Here is a 20,172-nt window from a genome sequence, read left to right on the forward strand (position 1 = left end):
GCCTAGAGGGACAATCAGGCAATGGGAGTTGGAATAGATGGTCTTTAAAAGTCTCTTCCAATCCAAGCTCTTCTATGATTCTATGACCCATGAGAAGAAAACTCAGCTCGGCTGACCTTGCTTAGAGCAGCCCTAGTGAGGTAATTTTGTTGCTGGGACCCGTAAATCTGAAGGTGGACTGCTTGGTTTGCAGGCCAGGATGTTGAGTACAGCCCCACTGCACACGCCAACAACCTAAAGTGTCTTAAGCAGCTTAAGTAGCTTTAAGCAGCTTTGAAGACTTAGATACTTTAAGCTTATAAAGCAGTTTAAGCTGCTTAAACTGCTCTAGGACTTTAACAAGGGCCCCACGATGCTGCTCCTCGCCAAGCGAGCGAAACAAAGGTGCCTGCAGCTCCCTCACCATTGGCTCGAGGGATGGAGCTACAGGGTTGCCACAGATCCAGCCAGGAATCTGCTGATATTGATATATTTTGTCAATGATGATGTATAAAATAATGTAACATATACTTTCTCCCCTTGGTTAACTCAACGTTTCTTTCTTTTTATATCTACCTCCCTTTCCCAGCCACCTCTGTCCCTTTTTTTCTATTTCTGCCCATTTAGCTCAGGCTCTTTCAGTATCTCTTTCGTCTCTAATTAATTCTTCCTGAAGAGATCAGTGGACTGCTCTTGCTGCAGTGATACACTTTTATGAAGAAAACATGTCTTGATTCAGCCTATTCAATCCACAGAACCGTGCTGGGGGTAACTGTTCATTTGTATCACTATGGTTTAACCTAAATCCAGAATTTTCTTCTCAGAAGAAGGGCATGAGTTGATAGAAGCATTATGAAAAACCCAACTGTGTAATCCCAGGAAGTACTGGTGCCAGCCATTAGGTTATCACCTACAAAAGCAGGTAACCAGATGGGATAGCATTGTTCAGAAGAAGGACTACAATGCAGCGAATCTGTGTTACATTTTGGAGGTTTCAGTAAGGATGTAGGAGGAGCAAGTCTGGGGACAGCTGTCCAGAAAATGGGTAAATGTGTCTTCCTACACCGATGATCTCTTAGGGCTGAAAGGACTTTGTTTTCAGTTTTTACTCCATCTGTCTGAATTTGGGTTATGCTGCATAAACCACAAGTCATCCTGTTCTTACCACAGGATATAACACCCCCTCCCACTTAGACACAAGACAGCAAGTGAGTGTCTGTTTGGTTTAGTGACAATTCACTTTGAATTGCCATGTTAATAACTAGGACAGTGGTGATGATGTACTGGAGCACTTGAGCTGGATGTGGTGTCTTTGGTGCTGAGGATTCACTCAGGCCTACATCATCCTACTTTTCTCATGTTTGAACTCCCTTTCTAGTTCCTTTAGAAGGAACATTCTCCTCTTCTCTTTCATATCCCTCACCTGTTTCCTGGGACCATTATCTTAACTTCTCAGGTGTTCTCTCTCCATAGTCCTCAGTTTAACTGGGCTCATATTTTTCACAGGCTTATGGAGTCCATCACATGCGACTTTGTATATATCACACACTCTAATCAAAATTTAGCTATGAAATGTAACTATAAAGCTTATCATACACGATCAATGTGTTCTAAAGGCTTGAGGGTGTAAGCAGAAAGAGGGATAATGGTCAGCCTTACTCACTGATCTATTTTTTTGCTGATTATCTATGTTATACATTCCTAAATGATGTTGCATATCACCATAGTGTGTATTGAATGCACTCTGTGTCCAGTGTGACATATATACACAAGCAGCATTTAACACTTTTTTTGAGGCTTGATTTATACCAAATGCAATTTTTTTCCAGTAGCCTGAAAGCATGTTTGTCTCCATTTCTATTAAAGAAAATAATTTCTAGTGTGATCTATTCTTTTCGTCATCAATGCATTTTAATCCCTTTTCTCATTTATCAAGCTATTATTACTTCCTTCAAAATGTGTTATAATACCCTACATATGATGCCAATAGGATTCACTAGCTTGTGAGTGATTGAATTATTTGTTTCTTAGTCCCATCAGTGACACCACTGGTAGTTAACAGATGTATTCATAGTGGAATACTGGAACCGTTGGAGCTGAATATCCTTGGGTTCATGCCTTGTGTCTATATCATCCTCCCAGTAGTCCCAGCTCCTTCTAAAACTTCAGTCAGTTTTGTAGGAGAAAGGGCAGGTTGGACTACCTGTGGGCTTTGTGATCAGTGGGACAGTATTAACTGTTTGGTGTCCATACAGCTCTGGGGCTGGAGAAGATGGGCTGCACCTGCCATTCCCTCAGGTCTGACAGTGACTTGGGTCCCATTCTCCTCTAGGAAGCCACTCATTTGCATCAATGATTAATGATGGGAATTAATAAGGTTAATTAAAGTTAATTATAAGCATGGAAAAGTAATCTTTTTCAAATTCTGAAAAGCTGTATGTGGTCACCTATTCGTAACTTCTGCATTTTCTTTGAAATATTTTTTTATTACATCTGAAGACAAAAAGGTCATGTTCATGTTACAAGAGAGTTTGGGTAGTTTCAGATCTGAGGGATTTTTTAAATATTTATAAACCAGAAAACACACAACACCAGGCATCAGGTGATGTATACAGGCCACTGTTTGGCAGACATTTATGCTTATGCCCAAATTTCAGTTGGAACTTCATTTCCTTTGGCTTCTAGAAAACTTCAGCGTATGTTAAAATTGCCTCTGCTGCTTTGAGGTGATAGCAGCACTGCATGTGTGTATGTTTTGATAAACAACCGTGCGTGCGCCGAAAGTATTCCATTGACTGCGTTGAGCCTGATGGGGTCATACATTTCTGCTGATCCGTTCACCACTGGAAAAAGAAATTTTTCAGTGCTGCTGCTGGACTAAATCACCAAGTGCTGGCAGGCTGCCGGGGTTGTGTTACTGGGCAGATCATCAGGGGTTGGCCAGTCACTGAGGGCTGCTCACACAGCGAAAATGTACAGGACAGCAGACTCACCCTTCCTTCCTTCCCCAGACTCATAACAACTGTCTCCTTGATGCATCTGTAGGATTACAGCTGACCTCACTACAGGACAGCATGGGGCTTCACAAGGCAAATTGTCACTTTTTCTCATCCCTCCATCTTCTTCAGCATTTTCTCCCAATCCTTGACATTCCCACCATTGTTTAATTTATTTTTTTAACAATCTTGTTTAACTAGAATAAACTGATAGCTTATTTCAACTTCAAAAAAAATAACTTCCCTTTACACTTGTTCCTAATTATTTTTTTCTCTTTTTCTTTTTTTCCAGCTTTGGTGGCTAGCTTCTTTGGCTAATGGGTTACACAGTGAACTGCCTGAATCTGTTACATGTCTGTGAATACTGTTTCCCTAGATTGCAATACCAGCCCAATTCTTTGGTCTGCTGGAAGTCATCCTAAGAGGTGGGTAATGTTTAGGATTTTAGGAAGAAAGCCAGAGTTTGCACTCTACCAATATTAATTCTGGGCATTCCCCCTTGCATTCTTGATTCTGTAATTGGGCCGTGCTTCCATCTCCACCCATATCCTGCCTTGACACACATCCACGTGCAGATGACAGGGGCAAGGGTGGGTGAGCCAGCCAGCTTGCAGGCTGAGTCACCCCAGGAAGGCAGGCCGTCATCTGGAAATTAGGCTGGAAAAGGAAGTGTGCCAGCATAACAGGTGATCTGAGCAATGCACTGCGCCCCACATGTCAAAATAGATATTGCACAATATTGGCAATGACAGAGAAATGTGAAGAAGAACACAAGCATGCATTTCCAAAATGGCCTTCGTGGTAGGAATTAAAAAATATCACAGCTCAGCCTGTTTCTTTTCATGGACAACTTTATTACCAAAGATGAATATAACAATCAAGAAATGGATAGAGCAGTGGTGTAGTATAAACCTCTTAGCATATTTGGTCACTTTCATATGGGTGTCTTTTCCTGAGCATGGAGGCTTGAAAGCAGGATCACAAACACAATTTATGAGTACAGAACAATTATGCTATTTGTTGGATAGTACATACAATAAATGGCTGGGAGTAATGTGCTATTAGCTTTGGCACTAGTGCCCTCACTGCCCCTGATGCACGTAACCACTGGGTTTCTGCTGGTCAAGCAGATGGTAATCACATGGGGAAGTGCCAGACTCCATTGCTCCTTGCAATAGAATGATCCTCAGTTTTGCTGAGTTGCTATTTTCTATTTTGATTTTTTTTTTCTCAGGGTTTTAGAGCTTTTTCAGTAGTTAGTTTTTCCTTCAGTCCTTGAGTGTCTGCTACAGGTTCGAGAATTTCACTTGTGTCCTTGTTTCAGCTTTTTTAATATACCTTTCTTAAGTTTACACACTGTTACTCATAGGTTACCAACCTTTTTTTAGTAAAGCAGAGTTGGGGTCATACAGCCTACCTAGGCCTTGTGTTAAAATAGTAAGACTGTGAAAGCTTTACCAAAACGGTGGGAGACAGACTGATCTATGCTTGTTGTTTGATGTATTTTTAAGTACTTTGCTAGCTTAAACATATGAATCTTGCTAGATGGCAAAAAGACTCATAAATAGATACTAACATGAACACCACACAGGGTCAGATGTGCTATATAACTGATGATATCAGTGATGGTCTATATAATGCCAAGCAGAATAGTCTGGGAAGGATGGACTTCAAAGGCAAAATTACTTAGAAATCAGTGATATGAAGCTTGAAAACAAAAGAATGCTGCATGATATTCTGACTTTGACCATGTTCAGATTTATAAGAAGAAAAAAAAATTCCTGTGAGGATAATTAATCATCGGCACAGGTTGCTCAGAGAGCTTTGGCACTCTCCATCCTTGGAGTTTTTTCAGACATGACTGGATAAAACTCTGAGCAGCCTGGTCTAAGCTAAGCATTGACCCTGCAAGGGTACACGTGAACACACCAGGAACCTCCTGAATTCCCTTTCAGCTCAGGTCGCTCAGTGATCCTATGAGTTAAGTTACTGTTGTAGTCAAGGGTAGGTGAGGTGGAGAAATAGTGTTACAAAGGGAAAATGCCCAGTATGACATTTCCCAGTATGTCCAAGTCTCTGTAAAACTTGGCTGCTGCCATCTGTGTAAGGTGATCCTGTCTCTCTCCAGATCCTGTCCTGGTGTTCCTAGTCTCTCTCTTGAGCTAGCGCTGGCCCTTGTCCAACATCATTGTGAGCTGTTTCAGCTCACCAAACTGACAAAAGCTGATTAGTTTTTTTTAAACTAGTTGGCTTTCTGCTAATTTAGTTAGCTGAACTAATTCAATAAGAGACAGATGAGCACCACAGCATGAGGAGGAGGTGGGAACATGCGGCTGAGATTGGAAGGAGTTAAGGGTGGGCAGGGCCCTCTCAGTGGGAGCAAGCCATTACATTTGCCTTGTTGCTTCATGCAAACAATGTGATATATTGAAGCAGCAGCTTCAATACAGGCAGAACAGCAAACTGGGTAAGCCCAAAAAGAAAAGAAAATAAATCATAAAGAAAATAAAACCTCAGAAATAAAAATTCTATAATGCTAAGACTGATGAAAAGTGTGGAATTACAGAAAGGAACACGAGCAAAAAGATCACTGACTAATAATGTCAAAGAAAAGATGAACAGAGATATATCAAATGCCTAACACTTGAAACTGAAACTCCTGCCATGGTAGGAAACCACAGATCTTGTTTACCAAGTTACAAAAATCCTGTGTGGGTAGTTCAAACAGGAAATGGGCTGATCAAAAGCAAAGATAGGGAAATATGTACAACAGAGATAATACAGATAATAAAAGCATTTTAGAGAAGTCAGTAGCAAAAAGTTAGCCCTACTTTGACATGAGATTCTGTGACATGAGATGATCTGACCTTATAAGAGACTGCTGTTGGTGTAGTGGTGACACCAGAAAATCAAATTGCAGTCCAGTAGGTAGCAGCAACAGTACAGTGAGAGACATTTTGGTTGTAATAGAAATGCTAAGAGCCCATGATGTCACTGCAGAAGTGAAATTTTAAAACTTGAAAAAAACCCCTGGGAAACCCCAGATTTTGATGAGGGGAAACACGGAGTTGTTAAAATACTACAATGTGAGACTGGGAAAGTGTCTCTCTGCCCTACACTATAGGGGACGTAATTTGCAGTGGAAGATGCAAATTGCACACAAGATGACACAGATGATGGATGCAGAATTGCAGGGGAACAGCCTCAGGACTCAGTCCCAGAAAAAGGGATATTCATACAAAAAAGCATTCTGAAAGAACATGTGCAATGACATGCTTTGCTCATCAGCAGCTTCACTGATATTTTTTTTTTTTAAGATTACTTGACATCGGCCTCAGGAACGCCTTGTGGAACTTCAGCACTCAGATCTTACTCCATCATCACAGCCTTGCAGAGAGGGGTGGATGGCTGCATCTGGGAGTCCATCTAAGTAAGAGACTGGTTCACTCTGAACACTGGTGTGGAACCAGGGTACATTTGCTTTCTGGGGCTGTTTAGCACTATCCCACACAGCTACTGTGTAGGCAGCACAAGTAGCAGCATACTGTGGGGTGTATTGCACATACCTTGGAGGTGTGCACTGTGTTACTGAGCCATAGACCTGAAAAAACCTGTGAAGATACATAACCTAGCAAAAAAGTAAGCCAAACAGGATTCAAAATAAGCTACCAAAGCAAACATCCCTGAAAGCTTAATACCGAACATTGAATTCGTTAGAAAACACAAATTCTGGGAAAGTAGAGCATCTTGCCTGTGCTATCTATATCTCACTTCCAAGTAATTAGGAAGGAACTGACAGAAAGGATAGGAGAGTCTTCCACTACTCATACTCAATTCAAGATATTCAGTTCCAGAATGAAAAAAAGATTTTAAAAAATTAATATTTACATGTAATTACAAGGTTAAAATAGACCCTGAAAAATACAGACATCAAAGATGCTAGAAAACTAGATGCCTTTAAAAAAAAAGTGCCTATTAAAAAGTCTGACTGTTGGTCTCTGTCTCAGCAGAGTCAAACCGCCCACCACCTCATCTTTCATCAGAGTCAGCAGGGAGCACAGGATGTAATTGTTGTGCATTCTCTGAATGGCAGCCCCCAAGAATTCCCCCCAAGATGATCTAGTGGAGACCAGTGTGTGTCAGGAAGAGAATACTTACCAGAGATCTTAGGAAGACCCACCTGACAGGAATGATGGTGAGAAGTCTCAACTGTGTCCACTAGAAACAAGAACAAATGATGGAAAGGAGTGGAAGACATGAACTTCCATGGTAAGAATAACGTAAGGGCTACTAAGAGGATCCAGTATGTTCTCCATAATTGTTTTGTTTCCTCTGTGAAGCAAAACTTGCATTAGCTAGCTTGTTTTATGAGCTGCCACCGGAGGTAATGAAAAAAGTGATGAACCTTACCAAAGGGGAGGAAAATAATGCTCTTGCTTCAGAGGTGCGAAGAGTAGCTCATGTCCAGGCTAAAGCACTGCACCAAATGCTTCAAGGAGCCAGGGACCTGTTGTCAAGGCACTGCTATGTAATGACAGATGGGGGAGAAAGTCTATGCCAAGAAGAGTTGGCAGGTGTGGGACTCAGGTAGTCATACCACAGTGGAAATTACATGATTTCTGATTAAAAGGGCTTTGCCTTTCATGTATCTTCAAAAGTATCTGAAGCTCAATTGTGTCATAAGCAACGATGGTTTATTTTCATTACCTAGACTGAATGAGAGATCTTTAATCAAACTGTGTTGCATTAGAGACAGTTCTGCTGTTTAACCATAAATATTTGGGTGTGCAATCTGGTGCTGATCTGCAAGGTTACTAATATCTATAAAATAAGTAATCCTTTTTTATTTGCATCATCTACGAAGTTGTTTCAGCTTCAGCTTATTAAGCTTGAGCTTAGATCGGAGGTGATGCCCTTGATATAACAGGGCGCACAGACTCCTGTTACGTTGAATATATTCAGGATATATTGTTTCTGCTACAATTCCCAGACATTTTCTTAGCCAAGTTTTAACACAAGCCCACTAAATATACGCTTCTTTAAAAAAGTAAATCTCTACAGTCTGTTCTCAGCTTTCTTTTACTTTTCTCATAATATCAGGCCCACACATAGCCCAGATTCCTCAATGGTAGCTCATGAAATTTTTCCACCTTCTTGTGCTATATATATTCCTATGTCCTGAGCAGCAGCCTGTGTCTGTGTTTTGAGTACAGACTGCTGTTATTTTAGATATCTGCCTCCATAAAGGAGCATCGCTGTTTCTTATATGTCTTCATAATGAGATTTTTTTCACTATTTTCACAGAGGTTTAACCTCATTTTGAAAATGAGGTTGTTCTTTTTCTCCAAGTTAAATAACTGTAACTGTAACTATCTATCTATGTATCTATACATATATACATACATAGATACATACATACATACATACATATATATATATATATATATATATATATATATATAAAAAGTTGGGAGTCTGTCCACCAGGGACATATGTATTTCTTTGTACATAGCAGTTGAAGTAAAAAGCCTTATTCACAGGAGGGAGTCTTAAGTGTGTGCCCTCTTTTTAAGCCCCTACTGAGGAAAAGTTTCGTGTGCATGTCCACACTTTTCTCAATGGGGGTGCATCGAAGAACAGGCTTATTTTCTGGAATCAAAAACCTTGACTGAAATATCACTGTCTGGATCACTTGCTGCTTGCAAGGCTGATAGCAGCAAGGGGATATAAACCATAGCTCATACCAGTCTCACCAGGAATACAAAGACATGTTGTATGTAATCATACAACATGTTGTTCCTTGGGTGAGATCCTGTGTTCAAGTATCCTGCCTTCATGCAGTGGAAGCATCAAGCTGAAGGTCATGGGTCCCAGAACACAGCTGTGATGAAGCAAATCTACATTGTGACATTCAGTTTTGTTATATAATTAGAGCATTCAATTATAGACTGGAAGACATACTTAGACTGTATTAGAATATTCTCTGATGTAAATGAGGTTGGGTTAATTCACTATAACAGGCCGGGCAGTGACAAGAGGTGGAGATAAGCTCCCAGTACTAACTCAGGACAAAATTAAGCAAGTGGCATGCTTGCCTGCCCTGCCCTGCCCTGCCTTGCCTCCTCCCACACCCTGGTCCTGCAGCCACAACCGCCAGCTCTACACTGAGAGCCCCCACCAGAGAGAACAACTGGGCAATGCACACCTTTTGTTGGAATCTGCTAATAAATGATTTCTCATTCAGATTCCATCTGCAGTTTTGCTCTTGCACAGGCTGTCGGTTGGGTGGAGCAGCTGCAAACCTTAGGAACAGCTAAGACTCTTGAACAATTTCAGCAGTTTTCTTGGAGTAATATTGGATTAATTTAACCTTTGAAAACAATAACTTCTGATACAAGACCTTCTCTCTCTAGACTGATTGGCAGGTTCAGCCATAGCTTACATAAGCTGGAACATCAAGGCTTGTTTCGAAGAGAGAGGGAATATGAGCCAAGATGCAAATATGGGCCCCTATTTTCCTCTGAAAAATATTAATAGCTTTTCATTTTCCTCTTAGGCAGTGTTAAGCCACTCCTCTTAATGAGCAAAGGGTCCTTCATTTTTTGTAGATATTCGAAGAAATTACCATGGCATTATTGTTCCATAAGTCACTTTCAAAATATTATAGATAGCACACTGAGATGGAAAGAGTGTGTGACCAGAGTGCACAGCCTAAAAACCAACTGAGATTAAATGCAAGGCCACCAGGCGCAATGTCCAAAACAGATAAATCAGGGTGACTGCATAGCTGTATTCTTGTTTTTCCACTGTACTAACTCATAGAGAGCACAAAATAAGCCTGTGTAGCAAAGACATGAAAAAAGGCACACTGGAAGAAATATTTATGTTGTATTAGCATATTCTCTGCTCTAAATGAGTTTGGACTAATTACTTATTAGACCACAATGGGATAAGCAGGAGAGATAAGCTCCTAATATCACATTAGGAAAAATTAATTAAACAGAATAAACATAATTTATTTGATTCTGCTATTTCCTATTTCAATTGCTTTACTTAGCAATCTCAGTAATGTTCTTTAACAAATTCTTTATTTATTTTTTTTAAATAGAAAAAAGATAGACAAATGAAAACAAGCTAGAAAGAGATGAATTTTATTCATCACGGTACCTCATTTTCCTCGGCAGACTAACAACTGCACTACCTGCACAGATTTCTGCTACTTGAGCTAATAGAGTGCCAGTACCAGCCATGGGTTGTCATCCTCTGAGTAAAGCACTCCCAGAAGAAGATTGCTGATGGTCCCTGGTGAGAAACACAAACTGAGGTTTTGCTTGTTGGCTGGGGTGACAGGTAATCAGATGGATTCCAGATATAAGGTAACCCACTGTGTCTCCTCCAGCCTCTTGCCATCCTTGTCCTTTGCTTTCCCCACTTCATCCCAGGACCCCACATTCTCCTACAGGAAGTCACAGTAGATCCCAGCTCCTGATCTCCCAATCTGGTTAGCTGTTTGCTCATTCCCCAGTATTACACTCTTTGCTTCCAATCTACCTGGCTGGACCACCCTACCTCCCCAATTCTTCCTCCTGACCCCATTCCTCATCTAGCACAGCTTTGGGATCCAGTATATCTGCCTGAGAATTTCTTCACAGTGCATTTGAATAACTGTCTTCTGTACTCTTGATTTGGACATCTAGGATGCTGGGACCAGAGCAGGGCAGACCCCTGCTTTCCTTTTGGTTGCCTAGACCTCTTACAGCTTATGGTAGCAGATGCCTATCCATAGCAAATGAGACCTTTTAGGAAAGTTTGCTGTTGAAACCAAAGTCATCTTTATTAAACATGCACCATGAGTTTTCACATACTTATTTAATGAGGATAAAACCAACATGTCATTGACACAAAAGCTGTCTTCTATCAGATTTTAAGTCCTTGCACCAAATTTGCAAGATTTATCTTTTGTCACAGAAGACACCAGAATTTTTAACTGCAGCACATTTTCCCTACAGCCTGACAGACACGTCAGACGTGTCTGAGTTGTTTTACGCTAGTTTCCCTTGGGAATGTGTGTCAAGTAAAAAGTCCTGAACTATACAATTTCTTATTGTTTAGACAAGACAAAAACATTAATAAATTTAATCTCAGAAAAAGCATTCTAATATCTTTAGTGGCCACTATGCAGACTTTCATTCCTTAGAGAAGATAAGGCATGTCCTCGCAAACAAGAAAAATTAGATCCTGATGTGCCAAGGCCTATGCTCTAAGTAGTTCAAGGTGATCAGTGTACAGTTCAGATTGTTACATAAAACAATTTGCAAAGATCAGTAAAAATTAAACAAAAAATGACAGCTTTTTCAAGAAAACAAGACCCAGTGATAAGCCCCAAGGACTATGCTGAAATCATGTGCAGTAAAGATGAAAAACGTGAGACTAGACTCAGTGGGACTGTGGCAGAGTAGTAGAGAGAAGACTCTTGGTCAAGTGTGAGAAGTATGACACTGATTATGTGGATTATTATACTTAGATTCATTGCTAATACAGTATCTAAATATTGCCAATGCAGTGTATAATATGATCAGATCTAAGGGGTTATAACACAACCAGGTTCAACTGGAAACGTGCAGGTTTAGAGCCTTTGGCCTTGCAGAAAGCACAATTACAAAGCAGCAAAGCACCTGCGGAGCTACTTTAGGATTTTATCTCTGTATATGGCTGGATCTTAGTGCTTTTACTCAACCATCCAAAAGTGAGTGTTCCCATTTTAGGGCTGGATATACACTCCAGGCATCCCTGCTAGGGTGGGATTCATCTGGAAGCTGTCTGCAACCTTGGGAAATCAATTGGCCTAGTCCACAGCTGCATTTTATACCCTTTCACAGGCCAATGTGTATCAAAGTCAATGACAATCATCACAGCTCCCCCATCCCTGGAATGCATTAATTATGTGAGCATCCAGACAGTTCCTCCTGCAATTCCGACCTGGTCTTCTTATCTTGGGACAAATCACATTACCTATCTGAGACTGCAAGGGAGAGGGGGGGTGTGAGGGCAGGATGTGCTTTCTGTTTAAGAAAAACTTTCTTGAGATATTCTTGAGATATTCTTGAGATGTCCTTTGGAGAGCTACCAAGACACTGTTAATAAACAGCTTCCAAAAAGCTGTGTTAGAGACAGCAGGATGTTGCTGCAGTTTCCATGTGTCTGTGTGACCAACAGACAATATGCTGTCCTGGAATTCTTCTAGCAGTGAATTTGCTGTTCAGCGCCAGCACCACAGAGAGAGGTTGAGTTTCCTTCCCCTGCAGCTCTGGTGCCCATACTGCCTGCCTCTCCAGGGAATGACTGGACTCCAACAACAGGTCTGGCAGAAGTTCCAGCCCATGTCAGTGAACTGAATAACTCTCTCTTCTGAAATAAAAAATCCAATACTTTTTGATTCTTACTGTGTCTTTAAGACTGTTAAGCAATGGTATTTTCCTCACATAGACTTTTAACAGGAAACCAAAATTGGATTTTTTTTAAAAAATGAAAGCCTTACTTTTCTTAATTCTGAATATTTTTATTCTTTTTCCCCCCTTGTTTTTTTCTATCTTTAATAAAGGGTTTAAAAGATTTGGTGTGGCTTATGTTGCCACAGGAATAAACAAGCATTTGAAATCTCAAACTCTATCCAAAACTTGTTTAGCAATATAGTTTTGTTACAGTGACACAGCACCTTTAATTCATTTGACCCTCTGGATCTGTTTATTCTACTGAAATTTGACTCAGCAAGGTTAAATCCCCTTATATCATTCTGCAAGACAACTCATTTTATGTTTGGATACAAACAGCCAAAGCTGCACAATCAACTCGCCCCCAACATGCCAGTTTGCACTAGTGTGGCTGAATGGAAAAAGAAATTGTGGTGGCTTTATAGAAATGTACCTAATTTCTATGGGATACTCAGTGAATATCAGAACAATAGATGGTGTATTAACTACTATGTCTGCTCTTTTTCCTTGGCATAGGTAATATTTTTATGTAAGGGGATGGCAGCCTCCTCTCGTTATATTAAGCAAAATTCTTCAACGGATACCACGAAGTAATAATTTTTTTTTTTTTTAGCTTATTTTTACTTGGTTTTTAGGAAACTGTTCTGTAATAGCAAGCTCTGGAACAAAATCTAAAAAACAGGGCATTTTTTGTGTTTGAAATGTCTCTCCATATGATTGCAAATAATAAAATTATGGAAATATCTTATTCTCCAGTTACTCTATATCATCCAATCAGCATGATTTACTCTTCCCTCTTGCTATATACTTTTGTGTGCAGATTTTATTGTGTCTCTGTTTTGGTTTTAATATTTATATGTATTTATTAACAAGCAAAACAGAGAGCAACCAGTTTTTTAAGGATGTACTGGAGTGAACCACTACAGGCAAGTTATATTTATTTCCACGTTCAGGATATGGAAGGCTAGCAAGGGATACCTCTTTGCACCTAAATATTTTAAGTCCACTGGAAAAGAATTACAGGTTGGTCAAATAAGGTTTTTCTTATCTTTTTTTTTCCTTTCACCCCCATTTTGTGTTAAGCATTAGAATCTGTTAAAAACAGCCCATTACCTTAAGCCTTAAAGCAGTTCTTTCCCTGTTGCAGAGAAATCTGCTTGAAATGTGTTCTGCCTTTATGATCTCCAGGCTCTAGCCTGGCCAAACAGATGGAGTGTTTCTACCTGGGCTGTCACTTTGTTTTCCTCTTCTCATTGAGCTAAACCTTGCTCCTATGCAACCTGAGGGGAAGGACTTTTAACACAACGTGAAACAACATCCTTGGCTGAGCAGGTTACAGAGAGAGCCCAAAAGCTCTCGGTACTCTTCAGTTCCAATACACCAGCTCTCATGGAACCCAAAGTGTAGGTGCACATCTGCCTTGTTCCCTTCCACTGCCTGATTACAGCATTTCCAGCCTCTGCCAAAGATGGTGATGTTCACAGGACTGCAGCCTGAAGAAGGAAGGACTGAAATCCTGCTTTCACCAAGACCAACGCGTACATGAGAGGCAATCACCGGTTCCTTGTAAGTCTGAATCACTCAAATTTCAGTAGCTTGAAATATCATTAACACAGTTTCTCTTTTTTCCTCTACCTTACGGAAGAGGAAGAGACCCTTCTCTTTTATTAGAAACACTGGTTTTCTTCAACTCCCTCTATTGCCTCTAAAAGTCCTTAGGCATTTTTCTTAATATAACCCTGTGCCTCAGCACATCATAGGCAATCAAATAAGAAGAGTGTGGTATATCTGACATGACTCCTGCACGGCTCTGATCTGACACAAGCCCGTGATGCTGTTGGGATGTGACTGCTATATGGCAGTCAGCACAGATTTCCCACCTAGCAGAACACTGGTGGGAAATCTTAAAGGCTGCAACAGGAATGCAGCAACATTAGGAAGAAGGCAGTCCAGTGTGGCAAAATGTGAGTAAAGGAATGAAAAGACTGAAATGGAATATTAACAGTAAATTATTGGAAGGTGAAGGCTCCTACTGTCTGCAGGTTCTGGAAAGGCAGATACTGATAACTGATGATTTTTTTTTTTTGATAGAAAAGAATGCATGTAAGAAAAATTAGATAGGAAAATGAAAGAAAAAGCATTAACAAATGCACACAAAACTGTCAACGGTGTTGGCCTGGCATTATTCCAGTGCCAAGAGCAGGAATCATTACCTTGAGCTATTTAGCATTCATATCTGGGCAAAACTGTAGAAAATTACAAAATAGAAAAATTCTGCACTGGCTTATTGGATAACTATAAATAATTTAAAGCAACTTCTGTCTTATCTTTTACAAATCAGTGGACAACTGACTGCGCTATTATGCAGAAAATGGTGGAATTTTTTAAGCTAATGTACATTTTTTGACAACTCCTATTTTCTGACTATGCTGTTATGCAGTTTTATCATAGCTATCTCCTTTTATCAGAAAACAGTGGGGTTTTTTAGGTTAATGTACATTTTTGACCACTCCTATTTTGGTTGTTAAATTTTCTCAAGGGAAAAGTTGTGTTCACTGCTTGATACTGGTACTACTCAGGTCTGGCTTTACATTAATTCTCAGTTTGTCACTCAACTGTGATTAATCAAGCAGAAACTTAGAAATAAAATTATGTATTTTGTAAAGGGGAACTAAGCTTTCAGTAACTGTGAAACTATGATTAGGAACACTAGGACAGACTGTCGGGAATTCCAGCTTGGTCTAGTTCTAGAACTTTGGTAGAGTTATGCTGAGCCATATTTGCCAATAATCTGAATTTTAAGTATCCTTGCTATGTTTTCCATAATACAGTTAAATCCCTGTAGGAGTAATAACTTGGGAAAACTTTGTTTTGGTCAATATCTGAAATGAAAATTATGTGTGTTGAAGGTGAGAGCAAAATACACCAAGTTATTACTTGAGACCAAGAAAAAAATTGCTACATTCTCATTATTTTAATCTTTTACTGGACAACAATAATGGCAAATTAGAAATTACTTCTGAGTTCCAACTTCATTTTAATATTTAGGATATCTGCCTGCTGCTTATTTTGCGTGACATCTAATTACAACGGTATGTGAGATATCTCAGTCTTTGAGGTCCCTCACAACAGGCCCACGGGACAAGAAAATGCAATTTCTGTGCAAATGCAAACAGAGCTACATATTCGCTATTTTTCCCAGGGAAGTATGTGAGATATATATATATATATATATATATATATATATATACACACAGAGAAAGAGAGAGAGAGAGAAAGATGAATATTAAAGTCAATCCAGCTGTCTTTAATTCCAGAGTATGTCTCTGATGCATGAACCATAACCTTTGATCCTAGCTGAAACGTTGAATGATGCCTTCAAAAAATATATTAAAATTCATTATACTGTAGATTACTAAAATATTCCCTTGGAATATGACTTTTTTAATAGAAGCACAAGAAATAAATTAGATATTAATTACATATTGCCCTCAGTTCTACAGAGTCATGAAGAAAACAAATTTGGAGTGCTGCATAGCACAACTTCATAACGCTGCAGTTAGATTTTCCCTTGTATTTACAGACTGGTTTATTTTAAAATCTATTCAAGCATTGGAAAATCATAAATATGCAGCTCCACAGATCTGGAGATCAGATTTCTGTGACTGTAATACATGGCTTCTTTTGACAAAGCTCTCCAATTAAAGGTCAAACTCTGCTTGCTTTACATTTGATTTAGGATGGAAATACATGTGTGAGTGAAGGAGTGTGTTTTGTCACAGTATTTTATGGCTGCACGCTGCTCCAAACATAAGTAAAAATATGTACTGAGGTTCTAATCTAAGAGGGGCAGAATATGACAGTGTTTGGTTGAAACGTTTCTAAAAGGTGTAACAGCACATTAGGAAATGTATTTCATAGGAAATACAACTAAAATATGCCTGATATACATCTGTTTTTCTCTCCTTACCAGAAATTCCAAAGGTTCATACCAACACAATTGAAGCCTCATTTCGACTCCTCTATTAATATTACAAATTCTAAATAAAACAACTCAACAGATACAACAGTTGGTATCAGTCTTAAGCCCTTCAATTTTGCCAGTGTACCAGCATGCAGTATTTTTTGATTATGTAAATCTCAAGTTCTACTGATTGCTATACCAGTGTAAAGGAGCAGGATGTAAAAGTTTTAGCATGTACACTTTCCTCTCAAATCTGTCAGAGGGACACAGAGAACGGACTGCCCCAGTCATGTAACATCCTAAATCAACAGACATCTATTGATCCATGGGAACCACAGGCCTCTGATCTTACAGCTAATCCTTCTTTAGCCCAGTGTATTGAACGAGTTGGTTGTGATACTTCAGGGTCTCTCCAGAAATGGCCACTTGGTTGAGATATTTTGAGAGAGAGAGAGATGGCATGGAACCAACAACCACAGGTGTGCATCTCAGCTTCTAGTAATTAGAGTAATATTTGTCACCTTATGTACTCTTTTTTAGACTGTAAAATACTGTTTTTGATCATAGATGCAATTAAGAATCACCCCTTTATTTTAAATCAAGAGGAGAGTATGATTGAGAAGTTGAAAAGTGGGCATCATCTTATCATCAGTGCTCTATAACTCTGTTGTGATGGAACAGTAGAGTTGCCACTGGCATAGTCACTGACTTTTAAAGATTTTCTTTCCAGCAGTCAACCAAGGAACAATAACCTCCTGCCTCATCAGAAAAACTGGAACACATAGCAATGCTATGTTCAGGCCATGACTGAACATTTGAGCAGATAAAGTGGCACCATGTCATCACTGGCACACTGCCAAAAGAGTTGTATGTTGTATCATAACCCCAGGAAAGAATTTCTGTACAGCTGGAAATTGCATGTGGAAAAGCAAAGGCAAAGTGAACTTTGCCTGTCTCTCACCCTTCTCTGCCAGATACTAACCAAACAAAAGGAATTTGAGAAGGAAATGCTCTTAGATCTTCAGTATTTGCCTAGATCCATAAATGTCTTGAGGTAACCGAGAGTGAAGTGTGTGAGATTTAGATATTATCTATCCGAAGTTCCTATATATGTAATCTATTCCCTTTAATTTCATTATGATATAATACCCTAAGAATTAATACCATGAATAGTTTCATTGTCATATAATCCCCTAAGAATTAATACCAAAAATAGTGATGGCAGAAAGAAAAAATTGGAGAGAAGCTTGGAATATCTCATCCCTTAAGGCTTGGGGCTCAAATGAGTCATATTGCCATGCCTCCTATGGCAAAGAAGGCTTTCATAGCTGAGAGGCAAGGCAAGAGCCTTGAAATTTATGTGCAGCAGTCTTGATGTCTGTCCAGACATAGATAGATGGAGGGCTTGGAAGGTGTTATTCCAAATAACAGTCTTATGTCTATCCACTGTGGTTTTACACGGGTTTGTGACTTGTTTATCCTCTATTTTGTTGTCCCACCCTCTATTCAGGGCTGTTCAGAGAAGTTGCATAATAAAACATAAGAGCTGGTTTGGCTCCAGCTGGTCCTGGTGCCTGTTTTCTACTGTGGGGCTAATTTAGGTGTGGGGACAACATTTGGGACACAACAAGAGAGAAACTCGAAATAGCTCAGAGACTTTTGAAGAGGCAAACATTTTATTTACTAACAAGTTGCTACTGCAAATAAAAATTTTAGTACCTATGATAAGAATAATTTTATCTTTTTGCCAGGAAATTTGTAGCGCGCTCCTTTGGCTCAAATAGATAGACTTTGTGTTTTGTAATAAGCTTTGCTTCATTGAAAACCAACTCTGTAAAAGCAGCAATATATAAAAGCAAACAAACCCTTCTTATTTTCCCTGTATGTATAGTCAGAATCCTATCTTCAAACGACCTTAAAGAGAGTTTTCGATGCTACTTTTTTATTCTTGTTAGTTCAGCATAGCCAACAGTAAAGGCCTTGTTGACATTAAGCAAATATGCAGTGATGCAGCCAAATTAATTTAGTCACACTGATGCAAATCCCTCACACAGATGTAAAGCCTGTGTGCAAAGTAGGGCATTTCTGAACGTACACAATATTTAAAATTAAGTGAGAGATTCTATTCTTCCCAACTGATTCCTTAATGTGATTCACATAGATACCCCTGAAACCCTAAGCTGGAAGAAAGGGACTTTCTGGTCAAAACTAAGGGTACATTAGGGGTACTGTTGATTGAGAAGGAATATCATGACCTTTAAATTGCAAGTTGCAGTAGCTTAATAGATAGAATAACACTTTAAAAAACATCCTTTACATTAAACTGAGTATATTTGACCTTAAAATCACTAGGAAAAAAATATGTCATTGCATTGCATAACTCCATTCTATGGTTACTTTTCAGAACAGAAGTGAAAAAGAATGCACTTTTGGTCCTGGACTGTTCTTTGTAATTTAATGTGATCTGCTGTCAACAAGAGGCAAAATAAACCTCTGACACTCGGTAAGAATAAGAACAGAACAAAACGTACCTTACTGTGGGTATTCAGTCAAAGATCTATGGGCAAAAAATGGCACAGTTTGTGAAGGTGTAACTGAAAAACAGGTGGGGTCAGCAAGGGAGGTGTCTAGTAGGAATACTGGTAATGAGGTAATGACCATAATGACCATCTTCCTTTGTAAATTGAAGAGGTTTGGGGAATTTTATTTTTTTCTTAAATTAAAAATGCTTCAGAAAAATGTGAAGTTGAAGTAAAAGTTCTGGTAATTCAGTACATGTCTTTTACATATTTTTTGGACAAAAAAATTCTAAGTATTTCATGTTGCAGTATAACCTTTATTTACTATAGTATATAGTAAATAAAGGCTATACTTTGTTTGGATCAAAATCCAAACAAATTATTCATATTGAAAGCATAGTTTTTAATCTAATCAGACTATGTCCCAAAAATTTTCCTTACAAAATATTTTAAAATCGGAGAAACTTTTTTCCTAATCTGAATGGAAGCATATTCTGAAACCTGGGAATCTTTTGTTAAAATCAAACTTTGATTCTCCTTGCAGCTAAAGTTTCACACTACAGAAGTGAAAAGATATGACCCGGGACTTCCTTTCCATGTACATTCACCTACTACCTTCGCTACTGATGCTGTGACTGTTAAAGCAACATTTTTTTCCTCTTCCATTCTCCCTCAAAAAGAAGTTTAAGAAGTCCCTCTTCTGGAATGAAGTCAGGGCAGAGCCTCATTCTAGTGGGCTGCAGTTTCCCGGTGGAGCCGGGTGACTTGAGAAACACTGTTCTGTACATACATTAACAGGAGTTTGCAGTGCTTCATTTTGTTCTACCAACAGCATTGATGCTAACAAGAACCCAAGTAGGAAACCCTCATAACATAAAGAGACAGGGGCGAGGGAAGTGATTTAGGCAGGTAGGGGGCTAAGCAATCCGTTATTACTGAATTTCTAACTGTAGGCAACACAACTATACCCTCTACCTTATAGTTCATGACATTACTGAGCTTCATCAACAGAAGCTGTGGTCCCCACTGGATAATTCCCAAGTTCCTTGAAATGAGTCTAATACCCAATGAGGTTACTTGTGCTGCTGCAGAAAGATATTTCTGGCCTTTTACATGTCAGAAAAGAAACTGGATGTGACAGATTTGGAGCTGCCCTGTGATAATTTAGGAATATGGTCTGTTGGCCTGATTATTTGGTTGAATGTCTGGGTTTAACTCATCAG

General features: G+C 39.2%; 1 long non-coding RNA gene across 1 annotated transcript in view; it reads left to right on the plus strand.

The window, feature by feature from the left end:
• LOC135414237 (uncharacterized) overlaps positions 1-20,172 on the plus strand; it is a 31,006-nt gene that overhangs the window by 6,817 nt on the left and 4,017 nt on the right. The window contains exons 5-10 of the long non-coding RNA XR_010430635.1: positions 3,268-3,400; positions 6,293-6,405; positions 6,986-7,244; positions 10,160-14,032; positions 18,835-18,933; positions 19,494-19,580. This is a non-coding gene — a long non-coding RNA (uncharacterized LOC135414237). The remainder of the gene's footprint in view (positions 1-3,267; positions 3,401-6,292; positions 6,406-6,985; positions 7,245-10,159; positions 14,033-18,834; positions 18,934-19,493; positions 19,581-20,172) is intronic.

This window comes from Pseudopipra pipra, chromosome 5, assembly GCF_036250125.1.
Source record: "Pseudopipra pipra isolate bDixPip1 chromosome 5, bDixPip1.hap1, whole genome shotgun sequence".
Taxonomy (NCBI): Eukaryota; Metazoa; Chordata; class Aves; order Passeriformes; family Pipridae; genus Pseudopipra; species Pseudopipra pipra.